The sequence below is a fragment of the Myxocyprinus asiaticus genome, chromosome 33 (assembly GCF_019703515.2).
Source record: "Myxocyprinus asiaticus isolate MX2 ecotype Aquarium Trade chromosome 33, UBuf_Myxa_2, whole genome shotgun sequence".
NCBI classification, from domain to species: domain Eukaryota; kingdom Metazoa; phylum Chordata; class Actinopteri; order Cypriniformes; family Catostomidae; genus Myxocyprinus; species Myxocyprinus asiaticus.
The window spans coordinates 10,283,839-10,310,130 of record NC_059376.1 but is presented as its reverse complement, the minus strand read 5'-3'; the positions used below and the strand labels follow the sequence as shown (position 1 = coordinate 10,310,130).

The 26,292-nt window shown below is 42.0% G+C and overlaps 1 protein-coding gene and 1 long non-coding RNA gene across 2 annotated transcripts in view; both read left to right on the top strand.

Annotated features, from left to right (window-relative positions):
* LOC127424579 (phosphatidylethanolamine-binding protein 4-like) overlaps positions 1-26,292 on the top strand; it is a 242,271-nt gene that overhangs the window by 29,806 nt on the left and 186,173 nt on the right. The gene's annotated exons all lie outside the window — the stretch shown is intronic.
* On the top strand, positions 3,073-6,067 carry LOC127423992 (uncharacterized). Its single transcript, XR_007894403.1, has 2 exons — positions 3,073-3,363; positions 4,435-6,067. It is a non-coding gene; the product is annotated as an uncharacterized LOC127423992 (long non-coding RNA).

The window sequence follows — 26,292 nt, the reverse complement described above, 5'->3', positions numbered from 1 at the left end:
AGTGTCACTACATCGACACAACGTTTCGTTCCCTTCATCAGGGAATGGAGATTACACAAGTAACCATGACGTTTACACAGCAATGCACTTGTATTCTGGGCAGTATGTGGTTTGGCGTTGTCCTGCTGGAAAATGCACGGACGGATGTTGCTCTGAAAGTTTTACAGATCTTTCTGCATTAATGGTGCCCTCATAGATGTGTGAGTTACCCTTGCCATGGGCACTGACACACCCCATACCATGACAGACACTGGCTTTTGGACATGATGCTGATAACAGCCTGGGCTGTTTCCCAAAAGCATTGTAAGCCTAAGTAGATCATAGAAACCATTGGTGCCAATGGTGTCTACGATAGACTTAAGCTTACAATGCTTTTGGGAAATGCAGCCCTGGATGGTCCTTTTCCTCTTTGGCCCAGAGAACACTATGGCTGTTTTTTTCCAAAAACTATTTGATCTATATGTGTACTCATCTGACCACAAAACACAATTCCACTGTTCTACTTTCCATCTCAGATGAGATCCAGTCCAGAGAAGTCAGTGGCGCTTCTGGACAGTGATGTATAGCTTCTGCTTTGCATAGTAAAATCTTAACTTGCTTCTGTGGATGCAACGGCGAATGTTGTTGTCTGACAAAGATTTACCAAAGTAATTCCGAGCCCATGTCATGACATCCATTACAGACAAATTATGGTTTTTAGGACAGTGATGTCTGAGGGATCGGAGATCATGCTTATTCAGAAGTGGGACAACGTCAAACCACATACGTGCTGTATATCAAGTGCATGGCTGCGTAAACAGAGTGCAGGTGCTAGATTGGCCTGCCTGCAGTCCTGACCATCTCCAATTGAGAATGTGTGGCATATTATGAAGCACAAAATATGGCAACGAAGGCCCAAATTGTGCAGCTTAAAACCTGCATAATGGATGAAAAGGGGAAAATTCTGCTCGCTAAACTTGTGTCTTTAGTGCTCAAAAGCTTTATAAGTGTTATTAGAAGAAATTATGATGTTACACCGTGTTGCACACTCCACTGTCCAAATTTTTCCAGAGTGTGTTGCAGTCATCTGATTTGAAATGAGTATATATTTAAAAACAAAAACAAAAAAGCAAAAACATTACATTTACAAGGTAAAACATCAAATAAAGTGTTGTAGTGCTTTCAATATAGCACAAGGTGAATAGAATTTATCAGCATTTTCCATTCTGTCTCAACTTTTTTGGAATTGGGGTTGTAAATCAATGACATTCATACATGTCCAAATGCTTTTTGTGGCCACTATACTGTATATCTTTCTCTGTTTTTGTTAGGAATATTTTTTAAAACTGGGTTGTCAAAAACCTTTCTTTAACTGAGTTATTTTAATCTTAGGTAATTATGGAGATAACTGCATCATTGTCTCAAATTTTATGATGCAATGTCAAAAATTTTGTATTTGAAACGCATAGTTTACTTTTGCTGTAAGGGTTGATGAGACTGTCAACTTTTTCTGAAAAAGTCTAGGACTGTTAATTAATCCTGCAGTGTTGTGTTAGAATTTACTACACACATTATAAACACATCTACAACATGTGTTTTTATGTCATATTAAAGCTGCAGCATTTGTTTTATTTTATTTTTTTATAGTAAAATAACCTTTTACACTACTGTAAGAGCAATTTTTTTTTTTTTTTCGGTAATTAACGTTATAGTCAAGTAAAAGAAGTTTGACATGACTTGAATGTGCATTTTTCTTGTTCAGCTGCCAGTTTAGTCTAGGACCATTTGGAATAATATATCAAATGTTAAATTCAGATACCAGATACACTCCCACTATCACACACAAACGTTATGTTCTATTTATTGTATTGTATTTCATAATTTGTCTTTTATTAATGGGATTAGTTATGCATCACTTGAATAATCTTTGGTTTCTCTCTTGTGATGATATACCACATGTTCTCAGTTTGGAGAACAGACCACTGGCAGCATTGTGTGTACCGACTTGTGCAGTTTTTCAGACCCACAAATATATCATATTAATTTACATCATCAAAATAATTTCTTGTCTCTCCCTCTTTTCCACTATGGTAAGAATCATGAATTAATCAAAATGCCAGTTAATTTGAAAATATACATGCTTTATGATTTGAGATCTTGTCTCTGCATGCTGAGGCGACAGTGAACACCATATTTTAGTGCAGTGGGCTTTTTAGTGGGCTCTTAATAGGGATGTACTGAAAGATTTTGAATGATGCCAAAACCCAATGAACAGTGGTGTATGCTAAGGTAAGAATTATTAATATTTCTCATACTTAGGGTTTGATAATTATTACACTTTGGCATCTATAAATATACAACTGTTAGACTTTCATGATTGTTGACTACTACTTTCTTTCATATATAGCCCAGAATAGAACAAAAATATACTGTTTGAATTGGAAAAATTTTAACACTATTGCTCTAAAACATTTTCCCTTAGGCTACTTCTGCCGAATAATAACTTCTACAATCCACAAGCTGCATGATCTTAAAGTTATAACAGCCTTTAGTCTACAAGTTTATTTTAACTTGTGCATAATCCTTTATTCTGCTCGATCATATGACCACTGGCACATATTATCAAGAAGTATTCCCACATCACCTTGCTGTAACAGGAAATTCAGTTGCCATCAGTCTTTCAGGGAAGAATTCTAGGATATGACATTTCACTAAGTGTTTAGTCTCCTGCCCCTCACAGCTGTCCAAAGTCTCTTTGGCATACGAAAGCAGCGCCTGTGGATCATACAGGGACTTCTGCTGTTTTATTTGGTGCTTAGAGAGATGAGCATGAGGTTTCTAAACCATTACAGTGATTAGAAAGCGCCTGGATGTGATCTCCTGAGCTAGCTTACCGCGCTGCTAATATCTCTTTTTCTCTCCTCTCTCTCCCGCTCTGCCTTTCTCTCTGAGTGATTTTGTATGCTGTGCTTAAAACCATGCGTGGGGGCATCAAGAGAGGATTTCAGTGTGAACCATCCCTCCCTACTTCCTGCTTTTTTTTTTTTTTTTTTACTTATTTCGGTGCAACACTCTGTTCTTTTCTGCTAGCTGCCTGTAATGACGACAGGGGCAGCATTGCTAAGCCTGGCAGTGCCCACGGCTGCTAGTCGTCTCAGCGCAGTGCTGCCCACTCTCCCACGCTAGCCTTGGCACTGGCGTACACCATAGCGGCATGCTATCCGACATCCGAAGGTGGGGTTCCTTTCCGGAAGACCCTGACTGTCTTTCCCAGGGAAAACCCACTCTTCCACCCATGCAGGATTCCTGAAAGGTCTTTCGCTGTTGGGCCTCTTGAAAGATGGAGGAAGAGAGGAGGATTCATGTTTGCTTTTTATACTCACAGTAGGCGAATGGCTCTAATTTGTCTGTCTTTGGGAAGGGAGGGCTGGAGATAACAGGGGGAGAAATAACAATTGTTGCATAGAAAACAGAAGGGAGAGAGAGAGAAATCGCAGCTGTTATAGGAAATATGTACTGAACTCTACGAGACGAGATCTAAATTCTGTCTGTGTCCAAAACTGAAGACAGCTACCTTGCTTTCCTGTCAGTCTATTAGCATGTTAACATTACGTTTACGATCTTACACTAATAACAGTTAATAAACGGTCAACATATAAGGTCATGCAAACACCTTAAATGACACTGATTGATTTTTACCCATTCCCCTAATTTCACATTGCATGTAAACACTTTTACCGGCACTCTGACCAGCTTATCCAATATATCCAATGATATTGCAGTGCACATGACTCTTTAGATTTATATAATACCCTATAATGCTATAAACCCACTATAAATGTGTCAATCAAATATAACAAAATTGAACCAGTTATTTATACATTTCAAAAAATGTATAAACATTTTTTTAAATATTTATTCAAACAGATTTAGATTAATGATCATAAAATATATAACATATAAAAACTGTCCTTGTGAAATCCTGCACTCCTGAAATAATAGCATTTAAAGAGTATAAAGTAGTAGCTAGTATTAGCATTATCATTTTAGAAGTTATGGTATTGTTAATCATTTTAGGGACTGTTATTAATTTTCTGTGTTTTAGACAGTTGATCGGTAATCAGCTAAATTCACACAGCTCAAGCAAGAAAATCCCAAACACTATGCCTGGATAATTTTATACAATCTTTCTTGATTATTCTTTTGAAAACATTGTTAGTGCACTGTTAATGTCTTTCAGTATTCTTTTTTTCTCACATTTTTGTAAAGAGTAAAAAAGTTTCAGTTAATGTAATAACAATTTTTGTCATAATCTTCTTTTTCTTGTCATCTTCGTTATTGTTTATGAAATAAAAAATACCCCTATACATTACTTCCGTTGACGTGATTAACACAGAATACGATGGTTTTCAAATAACATTAATGAATTGTCATCAATTTTTTATGTTTTGACAGCACTTCACAGGCTGGGCTGGAACGCCGACAGGGGGTACTGCAGCACTCTCAGCTCCCCTACTTCCCGTGGTTATGGGCCTCCAAGGCACCTTAACAAGCAAATTCAAGTGAAGACATAACCTGACTTCAATAATTGTTTTGTTTTTTTTTCTCGGTAGAAATGAATTCGTAATTTGAAATATGGACAGACGCCTTTTTTGATTTTTTTCCAAACAAGGTCTACAATACCTGGAGAAAGATATCTTTTAGAATTTCCATTCATCTCAATGGTGGTTGTTTTGCTGGTATATGACCCCTGAAAGTCAGGATTCTGACATTTGTTCGTTCATAAGCACTCAATTCCGCATCCATGATTTTTGAGCTGTAAATAACATGTGACTAATTATTCTGTACTAGGTATGTTAATGATTAATCAATAATGGATTAATTGCTAGGATAGATAGATAGGTAGATAGATAAATAGGAGTTCAGTAAACAATGCCAGCAGACGTTGAAAAGAGGGCGCATTGCTTGCGCGCTGCATGTCACGTCTTGTCCACAATACCAAACAGACACGCATCCTTCACGTCCTCTTGTAAAGATGAAGCAGGCTCAATATAATAAGTGTTGTAGATTTTAAATGAACATTATGTTTACTGCTTACACTGTAAACGTGTTTAAAAGTACAACATGACAACATGCACTGTTGATCCGCTGGTCTCCTTATTTCGTCTTAACCTACAATTACATCAGTGATCACCATGAGAGCATGAAGGCATATTCACCTGACATCTCATTATCAAAAGAGAATCGGTACTTGTGCGCTTTGCAGTATTAACGTTTACTATTAATCGATTAATTGATTGTTAATTTCCACAAAAATCGATTATGAAAATGTCTTAAAATTGGCATCCCTACTCAAACACTATAAGCATAGTCCCAAATTCCTACACTAGCAACTAGCTGCTACGTGAAAAGGCAGCAGACCGGGTTAATTTCATGCTAATGAGGGGGGAAAATAAATCAGCACCAGTAAAACATTGACTATAAAATAAATTGCAAATATTATATTACTCTGTAAAAAAAAAATCATAATTTTAACAGTAAAAGACTGTAAAAATTCTACAGTAAAAAAACTTTAATTGCTTAATGGGTAGTTACAGTACATTACAATATACGGTAAAATTTGTAAATATATTTAAAAAGACAATACATGTGTCACGGATCCTTCTGACCCACCTACCAATTTCACTCAACCCTCTCACTCTCCTGAGTACTGATCACCCACACCTGCCTCCAATCACTGCATCAATCAACCCCTCTATATAAACATCACTCCCCTTCCATTCTGTGTCTGGTCTCAACTTCGTGTACAGACTCACTTACCTGTATCTCCAGCATTAAATGCCATCACGATTCCTCTCTCCAGCGAGTCTTCTACTCCAAATGTTTCCTCTCCAGCGACTCCAGTGTCCATCTCCTCAATGCAAGCTTCGTTGTTGCAAACCCTCCACCTCAAGGAAAGTCACCATGTCTATCAGCATTAGTCGTCATCACGTAAACTATCACCACTGCAACCCAGTACTGTCACGTCATCACTTACCTGCTGTCTTTGTTTGTGTGTCAATAAATACCTGCTTGGGTTCAAACATCATCCTCGAGTCTGAGTATATGTTACAACATGTAGTTTTATGGTAAACTTTTGTAAAAATATATATTTTTTTAAATGTAAAGAGTATTGTTTTCTGTATAATTAACAGTAAAAAAAATATATATTATGTTTAACAAGTATGTTGTAGGTAGATACTTTTTTTTAAATTTTTTTTTTTTATGGTAAATTGTTAAAATTATGGTAAAAAACAATAATCGGGCATTCCTAGAATTCCCTATGTGACCCAGTTCATTTCGTTATATTTTATGGGAATAGTTATGTTTCTTCTTATTTTTAAGATCAATTATGTACTTTGGGGTGTTCTGTGTTTATATGTTATGTAGTTTAGTTCATGTTTATTACATAATTTAATTAGTTACCCTGATGGTGTTTGTGTGAGTGACATTGAGCATTGTCTTTACATGTTTATTGGTCTTTTCTCCAGGAAGGGCATCTATTGATGAACTTCATGTCATCATGTGCCTCTTGCAATTACTATGGTGATTAACAATACCTTATAAAGTAAAAAGCAGATTTTTACAGTTTCAGAAGGTTAATATATCAAGTTCCCTGTCTGTCACTCACTCGACGTTGTGTCGATTTAGTAACACTAGGGGTTCGATCTTGACAGCCCCAATCACCTTTGCTTAAAATAGAAAAGGCCAATGAGGAAGTGAGCCATCGAGGATTTCGCCCATCAGTTCTCAATGGTGAGGAAGCAGACCGAGGTGATTAAGAACATCTTGCCGCCTTCAGGCCTCCGAAGTCCCATGCACTGTCTGCTCCTCGCCAGAGCCGTTCCCCTGCAGTGCCGGCCCCGGCTCCCGTAACATCAGAGCCCGTATGCCAGCCTCAGAGAAGAAGATCCTCCCGCAGGAAGTCGGCTCCACCTGCCTGTCAGCTGGCCCCCGGGCTCTGGCATGGGCAACCAGGGGATGAGGTGACTTGACTCTGACCGGTCTGGCCCGGGTGAACTCTCCAGCCCCACCAATCGCTCCTGGGCCAGCGCATGGTAAGTATTATATTGCCGGGTGCCCTCTTGGCCTCGCCGCCCAAATGGTTGGTGAAACAGCAGTTTCCTCATTCCCTGGGTCAGCGAACTCGTGAAGGCCAGGCGCTGGAAGTCTTTCCAGTCAAACAGGCGAACACGAGTACCTCCCGTTCCCTCATTCTCCGTCGAGAGACAGCCGGCGAACAGGTAAGGGTGCTGGTCTCTGGGGTTGCTCGCTTGCCCGCCCCAGTCACTGGCCACCATTGCGGGCTTGCGGAGCAGCACGTCCCCCCTGGGCTGTCTTCCAGGCAGGGCGCCTGCTTTGCCTTGCCGCGAACCACCCTGCCCAGGCATGGTAAGTCCGCTGGCGTGGAGTCTGGAGGCCTGGTTAGCGCTCTCCAGCCCGAATCGCATGACTCATCAGGACAATTCGCCTCGGCTACGTGATCCAGTTTGCCAGATGCCCGCCCAGGTTCAGTGGCATCCTCTCCACTACGGTACGGGGCAAGTGTGTCTCCATCCTACGGGCAGAGGTTGCCACCCTTCTGGCGAAGGGAGCAATAGAGCCCGTCCCCGTAGCCGAGTTGCACAAGGGCTTTTACAGCCCTTATTTTATCGTGCCCAAGAGAGGGGGAAGGTCGTGCCCAATCTTGGATCTGCGTGCTTTGAACAAAGCCTTACACAGGCTTCCGTTCAGGATGTTAACGCAGAAGCGCATCCTGGCGTCAGTACGACATCAGGATTGGTTCGCGGCCATCAACCTGAAGGACGCGTACTTTCACGTATCGATCCTTCCTCGACACAGACCCTTTCTTCGGTTTGCCTTCGAGGGACGAGCATACCAGTACAAGGTCCTCCCCTTCGGTCTGTCCCTGTCCCCTCGCATCTTTACCAAGGTCGCAGAGGTTTCCCTGGCCCCTCTGAGGGAGAAGGGCATTCGCATTCTCAATTATCTCGACGACTGGCTAATCCTAGCTCACTCGCGAGATCTACTGTGGGACCTTGTGCTTCAGCATCTCGACCGACTCGGGCTTCAGGTCAACTGGGAGAAGAGCAAGCTCTACTCTGTGCAGAGCATCTCTTTTCTCGGTATGGAGTTGGACTCGATCACTCTCAAGGCACGTCTTACGACCTTCAAGCAGAAGGTAGCGTATATGCCATCCTCGGCGGCAGTTCTCCTCCTTGGGTTGATGCATATGAGACCGCTTCAGCACTGGCTACACACTTGAGTCCCGAGGTGGGCATGGCGCCACGGCACCCGGCATGTGAACATCACACCACAGTGCCGTCAGACTTTCAGCCCTTGGTCGGACCTGGCATTTCTATGGGCAGGTGTTCCCCTAGAGCAGGTCTCAAGGCGCATTGTGGTCATGACAGACATCTCAAACTCGGGCTGGGGTGCTGTGTGCAATGGGCAGGCAGTCTCGGGGCTCTGGACAGGGCCCCGACTCCTTTGGCAGAGCATCATCTGCTTAGAGTTGCTGGCGGTATTGCTGGCCCTGCGAAGGCAGTTGATTCAGGGCAAGCATGTGTTAGTCTGGACCGACAACACAGCAACCATAGCATACATAAACCGCCAAGGCAGCGTATGCTCGCGTTGCATGTCGCAACTGGCCGCTGCCGCCTCCTCTGGAGTCAACAGACGTTGAAGTCGCTGCGAGCCACTCACCATCTGGGCGTCCTCAACCATGCAGCGGACACGCTCTCAGGGCAGGTAATGCTCCGTGGTGAGTGGGGACTCCACCCCCACGTAGTCCAGCTGATTTGGGAGACCTGTTCGCCTCCCAAAAGTTCTCTCACTTCCCCCTTTGGTACTCCCTGTACGAGGCTCCCTTGAGCACGGGTGCCTTGGCGCACAGCTGGTCTTGGGGGCTGTGCAATTATACGTCTCCTCCAGTGAGCCTCATTGCACAGACTCTGTTCAAAGTCAGGGAGGACGAGCAGCAATTCCTGTTCGTTGCACCGTACTGGCCCAACCGGACTTGGTTCTCGGATCTGATGCTCCTGGTAGTAGTACCTCCCTGGTGCATTCCCCTGAGGCAGAACCTTCTCACTCAGGGGCAGGGCATGCTCCAGCACCCGTGTCCGGATCTCTGGAATCTCCACATCTGGCTCCTGGACGGGATGCAGAATACCTACCTGGTCTTCTGCCAGCAGTGGTAAGCACGATCACTCAGGCCAGAGCCCCCTCTAGGAGGCGGCTGTATGCCTTGAAGTGGCATCTCTTCGGGAACTGGTTTTCTTCCCGTGGAGAAGACCCACAGTGATGTGCCGTCGGGTCTTTGCTATCTTTCCTTCAGGAAGGGCTGGAGAGATGGCTGTCTCCCTCTACCCTGAAAGTGTACGTGGCTGCCATAGCGGCTTACCATGACACACTGGATGGGAGGCCCTCATGACAGTGCGACCTGATCAACAGTTTCCACAAGGGCACGAGGAGGTTGAATCCTCCTAGACCATGCCTGATTCCCTCTTAGGATCTCTCTGTGGTCCTACCTGCCCTACAGAGAGCCCTCTTTGAGCCCCTGGAGCAGGCTGAGCTTAGCACTTTGTCTCTGAAGATGACCCTCCTGGTAGGGCTCACTTCCATCAAGAGGGTGGGGGATCTGGAGGTGCTCTCTGTTACCAGTGAATGCCTGGAGTTTGGGCCAGAACAATCTCACGTGATCTTGAGACCCCGGCCCGGTTACGTGCCCAAAGTTCCCACCACTCCTTTTCGGGACCAGGTAGTGAACCTGCAAGCGCTCCCTTCAGAGGAGGAAGACCCGGCCTTGTCGTTGCTGTGTCCAGTTCGCACCATGCAAATCTATCTGGACCGCAAGCAGAGCTTTAGACACTTTGAGCAGATCTTTGTCTGTTTTGGAGGACAGCAGAAGGGGAAAGCTGTCTCCAAGCAGAGGCTAGCCCATTGGATTGTGGATGCCATTTCTCTTGCATACCACTCTCAGGACTTGCTGTGCCCCTTGGGTGTCTGGGCGCACTCCACTAGAGGTGTTGTGTCCTCCTGGGCATTGGCAAGGTGGGCCTCTCTAGCAGACATATGCAGAGCTTTTACATCCCATAAAGCCTGAAATGTGGTTACTGTATTTTTTACGATGAATTTCTGTCAACCTCAGCTGCCAGTATTTACTGTAAATTTAACAGGATTTTTTTTACAGTGCTGTTGCTTGCTGTGTGTAATGCGATGACGTAGTGGATTCTCGTGACATACTGAATGTGTTTAATGTGTGCATGCAACATAACATTACATCCTTATTTTCAAAAATATTTTATGTTATCATTAGTTTTGTTTGACAGGCTATATTACAGACTAACTAACAAAGTGAATCTTAAAAGCAGTGGTGGGCCATGCATTAAAAGTCTAAGCCTTCAGTGTGATTCATGCCATTAAGAAAACACAGTTTCACAATAAATAAGACACCCTATGCCTTTGGGCATCGTGCATTATGTCGCAGCTAACTAGCAATACCAACTGACATTTTAAAAACATGTCCGCACAGGAAAGCCAGAACTTGAAATGACACTTAATGCTCAAGCAAGCCTAATTTTAACTGCAGCATGACTGTTTTGTGAAATGGACGTCTCCAAAAATCATAATTTTTCATATGAATCTACCAAGGAGGTCTATAATACCTGGAAAAATCTATCTAATAATATTGGTGATTTAAATGTTGCTTGCAATAAATTTCGTTTCGTCAGGGTACACGGTTATGCTGCGTTCCATTCAAGTTGGATGTGGGATATTTCTACTTGATATCTCCGACCATAAATGCATTCCATTCCCCGATATTTGGAACTGCAATGCTCCCGTAAGCTTAGCAGGGGTTTGACTCTCATTAGAGATGTCTCCTAGAAACCCAACTGATAAACAGTGCTGCAGCGCTAGCATTTGTGCTTCAGGAGTACGATTATCAAAAGAGATTATAAGGTTTTATACACCTGTTTCTTCAGGCATTTGTTAAACAAGCTTTAATACCATGTAATGTGGAAACGAACTCATTTATCGATATTACTTAATAAAGTGAATGTTTACCACTTACTTTGTATATCTCCCTGAGTGTCGACATGTTTGTGTGACGTCATGCCCCTGCATCTCGGCGAAATCGGAGTTGAGAATTTCTGCACGAGCCTACAAATTGTAATTCTGACTTAAAGATGCATTCCATTGCACTTTTCCCAGTAGGAAGCTGTAAAATCAAAACCTTTCAAAACTTGATGTGACACTGAATGCTCAAGCAGCCTAATTTACACTTAGAAAACTCCTGATGTTGCTATAACAATGCAAAAAGCACTTACCAATTTGCTTGAAGTGAAAATCAGTCCTGCTTTCCTGATTAATAAATTAAGCAATCACTCGGTCATGCAGAACATCTTGTGTTTTTAAATCCATAAGGATCTCTTTCTCAATGGCAATAGCAGCAGTAACAACAATCGACTCGTCAGCAAGATCTCGCGCACTTCGTTTTCAAATTACGTCACTTAAAGCGTGATTGCGTCACTCAAGGCCAGCTAGAAGGCCTCGACCGGGACATATCCTAAAGATCACACCCACCAAGAACAAATCAATCAATCTGATTGGCTGATGAATCTGATAATCTGACTTTAGACGCCTATTCACTTACACTGTTGAGGGATTCTGTGGAAATTCTGAAGGCCTGACGGGGTGGAGCTCAGACACATGCGCTGCTTCGGCTTCGGGCTTCCGGCATGAGATTTGTGAAACAGTTGTCACACTTTGCTAGAAAGCATCAAGGAATAAATTCTGACTGGATAAACTTTTCGTTTTTCTCTATTTGTTTGTAGATTAATTAAGAGTGGAAAGCGATTAAAAATACATAGGCAAAAAGGTGATTGAGAATGAAAGGATGAAAAATATTTATTTATTTGGCATGTTAGGCCAGCAGAGAAGGCTTTGCTGGCCCTGAGAATTCACCACTGCTTAAAAGTTATGCAGCTGTTTAACCACTGCTGTCTTTGTCTGTGAAAGCTTTACAGTTTTCATCCAGATAACACTTTTTCCTTGTTGCTTCAAAGCTTGCATTATGTGGTTGGTGCTTAATTTGAAATACTGGATGTGTTATTTTATATTTTATCTTTATTAAACTGATCACATTACTTCTGTCGTACTATTGTAATACATCACTGTAGTACATGAAGATCATCTCAGTTCAGTTCATTTCTTATTCCACTGAAAAGCATGCTATAATCCACATATTTTCATTTAACATGTCAAGCACATTGAAAGATAATAAATTTGCTTCTAACATAATTTCTTATTCACATACTTATGAATGTTTTTATGGATCTAAGAAACAATAAAAACATGTATGGCATTTAACTAATTAAAGAGAAAATTATAGATATTTACAGTCTCTGAACATTTTGCGCAGCGCTTCATAAAGGACAAACAAATGAGTGTTGTTAATTTTTTTTCCCAAATCCAAGTCAAGGAGCCCACCAAATTTTTAATACCAAACTGATATCATTTTTTGTATTTCAGGGCTTGTAGATCTTCTTGAAAAAAACATGAAATGAGTGGGAAAAAAAACAAACAAACAAACAGTAAATACACAAAAAAGTCATTTTTGTCGATGAGACAAAAGCACTGATTCTTCTTCTTATTATTATTCTTATTATTATTATTATTTTGCAGTGCAACCAGATGAAGACATCTTTGTAGATAGGATGTGATGTAAACGTTAATGTCTTCCTACCTTCATATAATGCCTGCAGGGGCAGCATGTGTCATGTTTCGGACACAGCCTATGAATGAAGGAAGGTCACTGTTGTCTGTATAATAGTAAATCTGCCATTACTAGGTGGGTGTCTCAAGCTAGGATTACAGGCTCTTCATTCAGGGTAGACACTGGGCTTCTCTCTTTCTCCCCAGTGAATCTGTTTGTCATGATAACGAGCATATTGCTTTGACATTGGACCTCATTTATACAGTCATCATTGGGTGCTCTTACACAATGCCTATGAATCACACTGGGGATTTGGAACTGCCAACATCTGCTGCTACCCTTACACTAGAGGCGAAGGATTGATTATGAATATTCAGTTGAACGGTGAGAGAGGCAATAAGGCACATAAACATCCTTTGTTTCCACACATACAGATGATGTTCATATTGTATAAGGGCTCTGCACTCAGAGTGGAATACACTACGAATGTAAAGATTCTATAGTGAGCTTCAGGAGCTATAGGATAGACCCCGTGGATAGGTTTAGCGGTGAGATGTGTGCTCCTGTGAGACACCAGCATTTGAACTTTGACCTCATAGACAGATTCACGTCTCCATTTCGATGTCTTTGTCCTTATAGCCTTTGCCATGTAACGATTTGTCTGTCTCATACAGTTTGTACACTCTTGCTTTACCTTTTTTTTTTTTTTTAATTTGTATAGATAGATAGATAGATAGATAGATAGATAGATAGATAGACAGACTGCGAATAAAATGGCCGAAAATGCGTCCAAAAAAAAATGTATTGCGACAATAATTTCAAATCTAGTCACCACTGGCAACAGTCAGGTTGTGTGCGTTCATATGTGGTTACTGAATACATCTTTATAGCGTGCACCAGTGTGTCTCGCACTGCTTTTCACCTGTTCTGTTACTGACGAGCTCGCTGCACCACACGCAGGGTTGGGAGGGTTACTTTTGAAATGTATTCCACTACAGATTACAGAATACATGCTGTATAATGTAATTTGTAATGTATTCCATTAGATTACTCCAGGTCAATAACGTATTCTAAATACTTTGGATTACTTCTTCAGCACTGGTAGATTTTTTCGCTTGATTTGACTATAAAAACTCTGCCAGTACAGTAAGACAAAATACACATGTTAAAAATACATTCTCTGAAAAACCTAAATATCTTATGCAGTGTTGTTTCTAAAACAAGATACATTTCATTTATATGTATAAATGTTTTCCATCTGAAAGGACTAAATATCAAATGAAACAAATGTCAATAAAATGCAAAGTAATTAATCAAAATACTTTTTTAATGCAACTGTATTCTAATTACCAATGATTTAAGTTGTAACAGTAGTGGAATACAGTTACATATATTTTATATTTTAAATACGTAATCCCATTACATGTATTCCGTTACTCCCCAACCCTGACCGCATGCAACAACAAACCCAGCGCGAGAGAGTCGTGAACAAATGACTCTTTTGAACCAGGTCTTTTTCATGAATCACCCGAAAAGAACTGAGGGTTTGAACTCAGGAGCTCAGGTTAGCAGTTTGAATCAGATTCACTTTCTCAGCGAATCAGCCGCCAGCAAGTTCACAACTTGGATTGCAGACATTTCAAAATAAGAGTCCCATGCGTAGTTCAGGCTTCTTTATAATTAAAAGTCCCGCATTATGTACCACTTTTTTCTTCTTCTGGTAATTATTGATTGGGATTGGAGTAGCACAATAAACTGCATCTGGGATTTAATTCAGTTTGCACTCTTGTAGTCTCTGTGTCTGGGGCCATTCGGTAACAGTAAAGAAAGACTAAGGCAATATTGTAAAACAATTTAAATTATATATAAATATATGAGATCCAGCTTTTGACACTTAGGACAGTTGAGGGACTTGTACACAACTATTACACAAGGTGCAAACATTCAATGATGCTCAAGAAGACAACACACTACTATATGCATACTACATTTTTTGTAAATATCTGAAATGTAGATTCTGAAGAGCAGTACTAAATAAAATAAAAAAACAATTATCTCTTATATTTGTTTAAATTATGAAAGGGGTGTGAACATTTATGAGACAAAAGGGAATGCAAACTTATCTTCTCATCTATATATAGTTTATTAAACTTTCTTTTAAATATATATTAAACCATCAATTAAATATATATCAAAATATATAAAATATATTTTGAAATATATTTAGTTTTTCCTTTTGACAGAGGCATTACAGTTGAAGTCAGAAATGTACATACACCTTAGCCAAATACATTTAAACTCAGTTTTTCACAATTCCTGACATTTAATCATAGAAAACATTCCCTGTCTTAGGTCAGCTAGGATCACTACTTTATTTTAAAAATGTGAAATGTCAGAATAATATTAGAGAGAATGATTTATTCCAGCTTTTATTTCTTTCATCACATTCCCAGTGGGTCAGAAGTTTACATACACTTTGTTAGTATTTGGTAGAATTGCCTTTAAATTGTTTAACTTGGGTCAAACATTTTGGGTAGCCTTCCACAAGCTTCTCACAATAAGTTGCTGAAATTTTGGCCCATTCCTCCAGACAGTACAGGTGAAACTGAGTCAGGTTTGTAAGCCTCCTTGCTCGCACACGCTTCTTCAGTTCTGCCCAAAAATGTTCTATCAGATTGAGGTCAGGGCTTTGTGATGGCCACTCCAATACCTTGACTTTATTGTCCTTAAGCCATTTTGCCACAACTTTGGAGGTATGCTTGGGGTCATTGTCCCTTTGGAAGATTCATTTGTGACCGAGCTTTAACTTCCTGGCTATGTTTGTTGAGATGTTTCTTCAATATATCCACATAATTATCCTTCCTCATGATGCCATCTATTTTGTGAAGTGCACCAGTCCCTCCTGCAGCAAAGCACCCCCACAACATGATGCTGCCACCCCCATGCTTCACGGTTGGGATGGTGGTCTTCAGCTTGCAAGCCTCACCCTTTTTCCTCCAAACATAACAATGGTCATTATGGCCAAACAGTTACATTTTTGTTTCATTAGACCAGAGAACATTTCTCCAAAATGTAAGATCTTTGTCCCCATGTGCACTTGCAAACTGTAGTCTTGCTTTTTTATGGTGGTTTTAGAGCAGTGGATTCTTCCACTTGGTCTTTTGCTGTATCTTCACAAGGTCTTTTGCTGTTGTTCTGGGATTGATTTCCACTTTTCGTACATAACTACTTTCATTTCTGGGAGACAGAATGTGTCTCCTTCCTGAGCGATATGATGGCTGCATGGTCCCATGGTGTTTATACTTGCATACTATTATTTGTACAGATTAACATGGTACCTTCAGGCATTTGGAAATTGCTCTCAATGATGAACCAGACTTGTGGAGGTCCACATTTTTTTTATTTATTTTTTTGGTCTTGGCTATTTCTTTTGATTTTTCCATGATGTCAAGCAAAGAGGCACTGAGTTTGAAGGTAGGCCTTAAAATACATCCACAGGTACACCTACAATTGACTCCAATTAGCCAATAAGTCTATCAGAAGCTAATTGGCTAATTGCCTAAAGTCTTGACATCATTTTCTGGAATTTTCCAAGCTGCTTAAAGGCACGGTTAACTTAGTGTATGTAAACATCTGACCCACTGGAATTGTGATATAGTCCATTAAAAGTGAAACAATCTGTCTGTAAACAATTGTTGCAAAAAATACTTGTGTCATGCACACAGTGGAACAACTTGCCAAAACTATAGTCTGCTAATATGAAATCTGTGGAGTGGTTAAAAAAATGACTTCAGTGACTTAAAAGTTTTAAAAGTCATTAAAGTTTTAATGCCTTCAACATAAGTGTATGTAAACTTCTGACTTCAACTGTATTTAGCTTTTTTCCTTGGTACTGTATATTTGCAGCAAACAGCACAAAGGTGCAAAACAGCACTGGTCATAAAAACATCGAGAGATTTTGTGATTTTGTCTGTAAAATGCTCATTTTTGTTCCTAAACGCCAAGAATATGTCACCACTTTAAGACAATAAAAGAAGTTGTGTGAGAATGAAACTATTGTTTTTACATTGCAAAGTGTTCCTGTAGCTCACTGGTAGAACAGGGCAGTCTCAAGGATGGCGGTACAATAGCAACATTTTTTCCTGCATCCTGAAAGCACCACGGACAGAACAGTCATTCCTCAATTTGTACGATTCCATCACAGGCTCGACAACCGTCGGATATTATCACGTTTAAGTGCAACGTGTTTTATTATACTTAGAAATACATTGTTTTAGTTACTTTATTTTATCATATCGATGTTTTAAATCCTCTGACCCAACCCCATTCCTAAACCTAACTAATTCTCAACAATATAAAAGACATAACAAGCAGATACTATTAGTCACAAAAATCTATTCCAAAAATGACAACATAAAAAGCACTAGAAAAGTATTCCAAATTAGTTTTGCTGCATTTAAAGCTCGCCGAAGTCGTAGGCCTACAATCCAAATCCAAATATAAACATTAAGATGTCCCAATCGGTTATGCCAAATATGCCGTATAATAATCTGATAAGGGCTACAACAACTAATCGATAAAATTAAAAAACAACAAAGACAAACTGAAGAGGAAAAAACATGACCCAAGTTGTCCAGCACAGGAGAGCACTTTATAAACACCTCGAAGATCATAATAAGCATACAGATTTATGTGGAGCGGTTGCTGCGTCAGGTGCGTTGACAGAATGATTGTTCTGTTTATTGCGCTTGAGTTGTTTCTCTCCAGCGCAAAATGTATATTTTACCACTATTTTGTATTTTTCATAATGTATACGCTATGAATTCAAAATCAGACTCGTATTTCTGCGTATTTCTCAAAACTGTTTGTTTTTACCACATGTGAGTCTCCGTTAAACTTCACTGAGCAAGCGAGCGTGAGCATCCGTGATTCTGCGTCAATCAAATCGATCGCAATGGAGAAAGGGAGCGCTATGATTTGGATTAAACTCGTGCAACATCATACCTCAATTTCAGTTTTAATGTAATCAATTGTGCAGCTTTCATGGATGTCACACTGATGTCTCACAGAGGTCAAGGTGTTCTGCTTTTTAAAGTGTTTTAGATAATTTCTCCTCCTCATGCGAGCGCATGTTATACAATGAGCAATGCTATTTTCAACGCAAGAGTGAATTTGCACTGAGTTTACAGGTGATTTTACTGTATTAAACTGAGTATAGTGCTGAACACAATGCATAATAATACTAAGGGTCCTGATATTTGATAGCCCTCCTGATAATGCCATGTGTAATGTCTGATTTCACCAGTAAATTTATCCTAATTAGGCAAACATTATTTTACTGGATAAATATATTTTTTTTAAAAGAATACTTTAGAAATATGTAATCAGTGACAATACTATTTTAAATCTTACAATATTCATTTAAAATACTTAATAATAAAAGGTGCTATATGTAAGCTTTTTACTGTACTAAACCATAAAATTACCATAATATGTCATTAGAGAATTAGGAAACATGTTAAGTTGAAATACTGGCTTCTCCGATAACAATGCTACAGCCAGTATATTCTACTTTGAAGTTTCCATTCCGGGCCAGAATTTCTGTTTATATTTTGGCCCGTGTGATCCCACCCACTGCCCACTTGTCAGTAGTATTTCGACACCACCGGGCTGCCAGATTTTAAGAAGTTTGCAGGCAAACAACACTGCATGGAAGCCATGGAAGCCAGCAAACGAACTGGATCAGAGATAACAGATTCCACCCGACCTAAAAAGCTTCGCCATCCGTCTAAAAACCAGCATGACCAGAGGCGTAGTAAAACAAGGATAAATATTGGAGATGCCTTTGGAAGATGGAGACAGCTTAAAGCCCAGAAATCCTTTAAAACGGATGCTGAGTTGGCTAATTCTGGCAATCCGAATGAGCTTCGAGTCTGGGGCGGGGCAGTCAACTCTCCAAAATTTTGAATTTGGACTGCAGTACCCATTTCAAATGCTTGTTGTCAATCTTACATATAGCACCTTTAAATGAATGTAACCAAAGACTGTGTACAAGCATATGTATCTAACATAACTATGTATTTTAAGCTGAGCAGAATTATTATTATTTCTATTCTGGTGTCACCATTGCCCTCTGCTGGGCTGATTTTTTTGCCCCACACCATCATTCTTTAATGAACAGTACTTTTTGTTAAATTTCACAAGTAAAGGAAAGGAACTGTTTTGCATATGTCCTGAGAGTAGTAGTAGTAGTAATAATAATAATAATAATAATAATAATAATAATAAATTAAAACTTAACTTTCATGATTCAGGCTTTGTTCAATGTTTTGTGAGAGATAGAATGTATAGAAGTATAGAATAATGAAATCATTACTGTAAATTGAACCAAATCCGTACACCATTTATCATTTCTTTTTCTTTTTAATCGATTATCAAAATAATCATTAGTTGCAGCCCTAACAAAATGATACCCCAAATGCACTGTTAGTCGCTTTGGATAGAAGTGTCTGCCAAATGCATTAATGTAAAAGTAAACCATGTCTTAAATTACAATTCAATAGTATTTATTAAGGAAAAGAAGTGGGAACGGGATTGTAAAATGACAAGAGGCACACTTGAACTCACGTTGCTCACATGAGTACCGTGGCTAAACGTGTCAAAGCACATGCCTTAACCACTTAACCACAGCTTAGTGTGTTACTATGTTTACTATTTTTATCTGACTGGCTGTGTTAGTTATTATCTTCCAGTATATCCGTCAATCTAAAGTTCAACTAAAATTTTTGTTCAATGTTCTAATTTAAACAATGCATCTTAATTAAAATTCCTCATTACGACACACTGGTTCACCTTTATTTAAATTTTCTCTTTATGTCGAACCTAGAATACGAGACAATGATAGAGGGAAAGACAAACAGACAGAAGTTAAATAAGAAGGTAAGGGAGACACATTTGGAAAGATGGAATTACATCGACTTACACCATTAATCTCTCGTTTGTCACTTACAAATCTCATTAAAGTCGAGATTCGACTTTGTGCCTTTTCCCTACATTGACAGATATTTTAAAGTTCAAAGATGCAATAATCCATCAGGCTCAGGAATATGCCGTTGCCACAGAGAATGCCAGGATAAACATACAGAAATTAAATTTCTATTTATACGAAGCCTGGAAACCGTTGAGCGCTTGCCGGTGAATTGATGCTGCACGGAGCATTGGAGGCCAGACTCTAGCAGCTAAAGTAATTAGCCTAACACTTGCATTAACTAGATGGTGGATCATATCTGGCAGAACTGTTGCTGAAATGGGGACAAAATGTCACTCGGCTGCAAGCTGTTTAGAGGGATCTGCCCAATCCCATTTGAGAAGTTCTGCATGTAAAGGCAAGGCTGTCACAAATATGCAATGCCATCTCTAATGTGAATTGTGAGCTGATATTGTTGCAGGCTGATGTTGCCGGGTCTCTGTTTGTGTGGGTGTCTCGTTCGCTTAGGTGTAGAGACTATGACATGCTATTACACTGCATTTGATGCCCTGCATGCAAAAGGTTGAAGTGATGTTGCCATTTTTAATTTTTTTTTGCCACTTTTTGCCAATTTTATTAATATGATGCAAAGAAGAGGAATTGGGAAATATTGTGAGACGAATTCAACCTCACATCACCTGCATGAGCACCTCAGCCTGTGTCAGAAATTACAGAAACACTTCACCCAAATATTTCTGTCATACTACAGTGTCTGCAGAGGCACTAAACCCATAGCCCTGTATAATTTTATAAATGGTGGTCAACCTAAATGGGATTTTTAAAGGCCAATGGTGATACAATGCCGATATCTGTTATAAAATATACTGATAGAAAATGTAATGTGCACAAAATTGAAAAGATTAATAATAATAATTTTACCCAAAATTTACTCAGTTCACACACACACACACACACACACACACACACTCACACACACACACGCACAAAATGAAAATAGAAATTGTTCATTATCCGGTGACAAGGCTGTCTAGTGTCTACCTTTTATGGAACTGAAACAAGGTGGAGCTAAAGCAGACACACCAATTTTGTTATTTTATTTTTATTTGTTTTTTACAAATGTGAATGGATGATGGTTGATTTTTATTCTTTATGGTTGTTAATGCATGTTTCATAACTTTGTCTTGTTTTTAAAAAAAGTCTCATGTGCACCCAAATTGCACACTGGGATCATAATAAAGTCTACTACTACTACTACTGCTGTAATCGGCTGTTGTCAATCTCAAAATAGTCAAATATTGATCAATTATTTGTCATGGCCGATTTATCTCTAATTATGTAATATACAGTAAGAGGTAATTTACATTACTAAGAGGTAAAAATAAAGGAATTCACAATGGGTCGATTTTTTGCCCTCAAATCTTTGCTGTTACCACTAGGCCATGGCTTTGAAATGTTGCCTTTTTTCATAATTATCAGAGACAGAATTTGACAGAGAAAACTCGGATTTAGAACTTTAAAAATATCCGTAAACAACTTTTCCCCCAGTACTCCTGTAACAGTTTTTTAAGTTTATAAAATAGTTAAGGATTTGCATTCATTTTACAGGAATTAAATGCATGCGAGTTTGAAGTTCGGGTGTAATTCTTCCCTGCCACCCCCTTCATGCATCTCTGTCCCAGCCCACTGGTTCACCTGGTCCTCAATGAGCCCTGGGGCCTGTTACAAACTTTTTTAGTCTGGACTGCTGTTCCCCTTTTCACTTGGCAAAGATATTGTTTCCTCAGATAAACGTAAGACAGCAAGAGAGAAAAGAACACAAAGAGGCTTTGGCAGATCCATAGTTCTGTGGGAACTATGGGTATGCGTTTAATGAGCCATGTGTAATCTACTTTGCTTTAGGGCTACATTTATATCAAAGTAGTTTGCAAAGTATCACTTCTAAGTAAAGTATCAGCTCCCTCCTATTCTAGAGATTTGTAACTTTCACTTTTATATCAGTATTATTGCTTTTAACAATATGTAAATGTCAACCTAAAGTTGCCCCATTTACTTCCTTATTAGACATCCCTGGTCTTGATTTGCACAATTAATCATTGTATAATAATCTTTCATAATCTTTCATCATATAACTATAACTGTTTATTACAAAATACATTTAGTAAGTTTCAAGCAACTGCAGTATTTCAGGAAGGGAGTAGTCCTACACACTTGCATTAAGGTCTGGCTTCATTCTGGTATGTAACTTTCCTTTTCATGATCCAATAAATTCCTGACAAAATCAGTTCCCATCCTACATTCTTTTTCCACATTGAATATCCTGTTAACCTCAGATATACAACACATTATGAAAGTAAAATGGTAAAGTAATGGAATGGAAAATAAAAGTTGTGAACATGTAACGTTACTTATATTATATAATTTATTTTTTGGCTTTTTTTGTTACATCATTGATAGTAGAAAGAGGAAAGGAAATGATGGCCCATGAACGATAAGACTGAAACTCATGTAACTGTATGAGCACCCAGTGATCGGTAGTAACAGGTTACATGTAGTCTGGATTATGTAATCCCAGGGTTCGTCATCCCAGGGTTACCGTATTTTCTTAATTTGCTCTTCGCCATGTTTTGTATTGTTCTGCAGATTTTTTTACTTCCTGCTGGACATGTTGTTGGTTTGTGCTCATCACTGGGTGAATCTGATTTTCATTGGCAGCGTCCTAGCTGGTTAGATGTTGTCTTTTAAAATGAGCAAATAAGCATACTGCTTGCATTGACCAAAGCTGAGAAGGACTGGATCTATATGCAGGCCTCTTTAATAAAAACTCCAAAATAACCATAAGAAACTAGTAACAGAAGAGAACTAATTCCATTACAGCCATCAAAGGATAAGAACTGACAAAGACAGGGAGAACAGGAGGGCATATATATATACACAAGGACTAATAGGGTAGCAAGACACACCTGGGAGTTATAAACACAAGAATCAATGAACAAAGACAAGGAAAAGAACTACAAAACCCAAAATGCAACCAAACACACAAAGTTAACACTGAACATATATGGCGGCCCCTGGTGGTTGCCGGGGAACCCCTGACATAGCCCCCCCCCCCAAGGAGCAGCTCCTGACGCTCCTAACACACAATTTCATAGGAGGAACAAGAGACCACGGGGGACCGGAGACCAGGGTGGAGTAGACAGAGGGCCTGGAAACTGACGTGGACCAGGAGACCAGGGCGGAGCCAGCAGAGGACCCAGAGACCAGTGTGTAACAGGAGGCCATGGGGGAGCCGGTGGAGGACCCAAAGACCGGTGTGGAACAGGAGACCAGGGTAGAGGACCCAGAGACTGGCATGGACCAGGAGACCAAGGTGGAGCCAGCAGAAGACCCAGAGACTGGCGTGGACCAGGAGGCCAGGGAGAAACAGGTGGAGAACTCAGAGACCGCCGTGGAACAGGAGGCTGGAGGGAGCCGGCAGAGAACCCAGAGACTGACGTGGACCAGGAGACCAGGGCAGAGCTGGCAGAGGACCCAGAGATCAGTGTGGAACAGGAGGCCAGGGGGAGCCGGCGGAGGACCCAGAGACTGGCGTGGAACAGGAGACAAGGGTGGAGGACCTAGAGACCAGCGTGGACCAAGAGATCAAGGCAGAGCTGGCAGAGGACCCAGAGATTGGCATGAACCAGGAGGCCAGGGGGGAGCATGCGGAGGACCAAGAGACCGGCGTGGACCAGAAGACAAATGTGGAGACGGCGGAAGACTCAGAGACTGGCATGGACCAGGAGGCCAGGGCAGAACCAGTGGAGAACAGAGAGACTGACGTGGACCAGGAGACCAGGGCGGAGCCAGCAGAGGACCCAAAGACCAGTGTGTAACAGGAGGCCATGGGGGAGCCGGTGGAGGACCCAAAGACCGGTGTGGAACAGGAGAACAGGGTAGAGGACCCAGAGACTGGCATGGACCAGGAGGCCAGGGAGAAACAGGTGGAGAACTCAGAGACCGCCGTGGAACAGGAGGCTGGGGGGAGCTGGCAGAGAACCCAGAGACTGACGTGGACCAGGAGACCAGGGCAGAGCTGGCAGAGGACCCAGAGATCAGTGTGGAACAGGAGGCCAGGGGGAGCCGGCGGAGGACCCAGAGACTGGCGTGGAACAGGAGACAAGGGTGGAGGACCTAGAGACCAGCGTGGACCAAGAGATCAAGGCGGAGCTGGCAGAGGACCCAGAGACTGGCATGAACCAGGAGGCCAGGGGGGAGCATGCGGAGGACCAAGAGACCGGCGTGAACCAGAAGACAAAGGTGGAGACGGCGGAAGACTCAGAGACTGGCATGGACCAGGAGGCCAGGGCAGAACCAGTGGAGAACAGAGAGACTGACATGGACCAGGCAAGACAGGGCATGGAGCATGGCCTGGTGAGATGGTGTGTGGCTGGTATGGAGGCCTTGGAGGATTCAAATGTGGCATCTCATGGACCATGGCTGGCATGGAGGCCATTATGGGGGATTCAGAAGTCAGGGCAACTGGAGAATCAGAGGGCTTAGAGGCCAGGGCAGCTGGGGATTCAAAGGGCTTAGAGGTCTGTATACAGCAGGAAACACAGAGGCCAGGGCAACATGGGTCTCAGAGGGCTTAGAGGTAAAGGCAACAGGGAACTCAGAGGCTGGGGCAACAGGGCACTCAGCGGTCAGGGCAACAGAGGACTTAGAGGTCTGGGCAACGGGAAACTCAGCTGTCAGGGTGACAGGAGAGTCAGAGGTCAGGACAACATGGGATTCAAAGGGTTCAGAGGCCAGGGCAGCTGGGAACGCAGAGGGCTCAGAGGTCAGTGAAGCTGGGGACTCAGGGGGCTCAGAGGCCAGGGCACTAGAGAGCTAGGTACAAGGGGAATCAGAGAGCAAAACACTAAAGAGCAAGGTTCTAGACCACAAGATACTAGGGGACTCTGAGTGCAAGGCACTAGAGAGCATAGCGCTAAGGGACTGGACACTAAGGGGCTTAGAGAATAAAGCACTAGGGGATTCTGGGAGCAAGGCATTAGAGGGCTCAGATGGCCAGTTACCAGAGAGTAAGGTGCTTGGGGACTCAGGGAGCAAAACACTAAAGAAAAAGATGCTAAGGGACTCAGGGAGCAAAGCACTAATGAGCAAGATGCTAGGGGACACAACAGACAGAGCTACTGGAGATTTGGGGGGTGGAGCCAGAGGTATCCCAGGGGATGAGACCGCAAGAGGTGGAGACTCAGGTGTCAGGGCTGCAGGAGTCGGAGGCTCAAAAGTCGAGGCTGCAGATGATGGACGCTCAGGGGTCAAGGCCGCAGGAGGCAGAGACTCAGGGAGCGAGGCTGCTGGGGACTCGTGGGGTGGAGCCACTGGGAACCCAGGGGGTGAGACCGCAGGAGGCGGAGACTCATGGGGCGAGGCCACAGGAGACGGAGATTCAGGGAGCGAGGTCGCAGGAGACGGAGACTCAGGGGGCAAGGCTGCAGGAGGCTGGCTCATGGTCCATGGCAGGCATGGACAAGGCTGCAGGAGGTGGAGGCTCAAGGGCAAAGGCCGCAGGAGGTGGAGGCTCAGGGGTTGAGACTCAGGGGGCGAGGCCACAGGGGGCAGAGACTCAAGGGGTGAGGCCACAGTAGGCAGAGACTCAGGGCTCGAGGCCACAGGAGGCGGTGACTCAGGGGGCAGAGCCGCTGGTGACTCAGGAGGTGGAGCCGCTGGGGACCCAGGGGTGAGACCGCAGGAGGCAGAAACTCAGGGGTCAAGGCCACAGGAGGCAGAGACTCAGGCAGATAGAGAGCTGGCAGCGGCAGTGAAACAGCCTCCATGGCTGAGAGCACTGGCAGTAGCGGGGAAACAACCTCCGTGGCCGGGAACTCTGGTAGCAGTGGGGAAACGGCCTCCATGGCTGAAAGTGTAGGTAGCGACGGGGAAACGGTCTCCGAGTCCGAAAGTGCTGGCAGCGGCGGGGGAACGGCCTCCATAGCCAAGGGCGCTGGCAGCGGCAAGGGAACGGCCTCCAGCAAGAGAGCGTGTGAGAGCGCTGGGTGCCGCAGTGATCAAAGCAGCTGGGGATGTAGTGGGAGTATTGCAACATCCCATTGTGTAGGAGGAAAATGTGAGCCTCAAAGCATAGTCTATAAAGTCCACCAGAGAGAGCTCACATTTACCTCCTGGAAGACAAGACTTTAGCGGCTCATTGAGTACAAATCCATAAATGTTCAACTCAATGTCTCCCCAATTAACACAGCTTGCAAAGCGCAGAAAATCTCTGCGTACTGTTCTATAGAGTCTGTCCCCTGCCAGAGAGACAGAAGCTCTATAGCCACTAGATCCATGTGAGAAGGTCAGTTCTTCCATAATGCTTGCAGAGAGAGGAGATGAGAAAGACTGGATCTATATGCAGGCTTCTTTAATGAAAACCCCAAAATAACCATAAGAAACAAGAAACTAGTAACACAAGAGAACAAAACAAACCATTACAGCCATCAAAGGATAAAAACTGACAAAGACATAGAGAACAGGAGGGCATAAACATAAAAGCCACAGCATTAAAACCACCTGCCTAATATTG